Genomic DNA, 1,897 nt, shown 5'->3' with positions numbered 1-1,897 from the left:
GAGGTGGTGAGTGATGGTACTAAAAGAAAGGCACATGACAATTTAAAACCTTGTTATATTTTTACCAAAATACACAGGCACATGGTTCAAACAGTTACATGATACTAAGAAGTATATACAGAAAATATGCAGTGCTCAGCCCCATCTCTCATCCTCTGTTTCACCCTCCATATTTAACACATGTCTGCTTTAGTAGCTGCTTCCTTTAGTGTAGACTTACCTTCTCAATATTTAGTTAAATTGCTCAAATATTACTACCTATTACATAATATCACAATAGTATCATCATGATTATATTTCATTTGTTTTTTTCTCTTGATGTAAATGATTACCACTTTTTAAAAATGTTCTTAGTCGTCTATGTAATTATCATTGATTTTCCCCCCACAGTTTCTAAAAGCTTTTTAACGTAATTTTCTGCATTTTTGTTGTTGTTCAGTTGCTAAGTCGTTTCCAACTCATTTTGACCCCATGGACTGCAGCATGCCAGGCTCCTCCGTCCTCCACTATCTCCTAGAGTTTGCTCAAATTCATATCTGTTGAGTCAGTGATGCCATCTAAACAGCTCGTCCTTTTCTGCCCCCTTCTCCTTTGTCTTCAATCTTCCCCAGCATCAGGGTCTATTCCAATGAGTTGGCTCTTTGCATCAGGTGGCCAAGGTATTTTCTGCATAGGCATTAGCATGGATAAATGGTCCTCTTTTTTTTTTTTTTTTTTCTAGAAATGTACCTCCTACAACCTTTGTCTCTTTCGCTCAACCTGGAATATTGCTCCCTGGGCCTCTTGCACATCTCTTAGGAGCTCTTTTCCTGATCACCCAGAGCATTCCTTTGCCTTGCACCAGTGTTATTGGAATCCTCTTTCCTGGATTCCCTAGCTTTCTCAATCTTGTTTCACTCTCCTGTTCTGGTAGAGCACATCCTTCAGCAGCCTCCTGGTTAAGACCCTCCTTAGCAGACTCATCTTTAAGACCTACCTTGCATGTAGAATCAGAAGACAAGCCACTTACAGAGGGAACCTTGAAGAACACCATCATTTAAGAAACTGTTCAAGAAAGAAGCTATACCATAGCACAGGGACCCCTGCCCAATGTTATGTGGCAGCCTGGAAGGGAGGAGAGTCTGGGGGAGATTGGATACAAGTATATGTATGTCCCTTTGCTGCCCACTTGACACTATCATAACATTATTAAGCAGCTATATTTCAATACAAAATTAAAAGTTTTTAAAAATTAAAAAAACAAATGTAATGTCCATGTTTATTGACAAAGAAAAAGATATTAAAAAAAAGAAAGATGCTATACCAAAGACAAGTGGAAAGCAGTAGATAGAATGAGAATCTGAAGAGTATGATGTCTCATAGGCCAAGGAAGGAAAGAATTTTAAGAAGGAGGGGGTCACCAAAGATGAATTATCAATCTCTCAGAAATCTCTTTGCTAAGGGAAAGAATATGACAAGGAGAGTGCGAGCTTTTCTTAACCTTGAGGGCATTTTTTCTTAACCCTGAGAAATGCACATATTCCTTTTATGAGGAAAAAATTATTGGGGGCCTCCATCCCCCATGATGAGTTAAATTATTGTTCTGATGTTACTTAAATATGTAAAACTATGAAGCTTGTTTTAACCTCATTATGCTTATTGTTCTTATGTAAATAGAAATGAACAAATCTATAAGTTAAATGTAAGTAAAATTATCAAATTAAATCAATTTCATATTGTAGATGATTCCCAAACCCTCCAATCCCCATGCCCCCCTCCTCGAAGCCAAATTACTGATTTCATGTGAATGTGGTACAAATGACCATAGTCAGACAATTTGGATTTGGGCCTATGAACACCACTACATTCTCCAGGTAAGAAGTTTTCCCACCACTTTTCTCTGATTGAAGGACAGAAA

This window comes from Bos mutus, chromosome 24, assembly GCF_027580195.1.
Source record: "Bos mutus isolate GX-2022 chromosome 24, NWIPB_WYAK_1.1, whole genome shotgun sequence".
NCBI lineage: Eukaryota > Metazoa > Chordata > Mammalia > Artiodactyla > Bovidae > Bos > Bos mutus.
The sequence above is the reverse complement of the archived record's forward strand: the minus strand, read 5'-3'. Positions refer to the sequence as shown.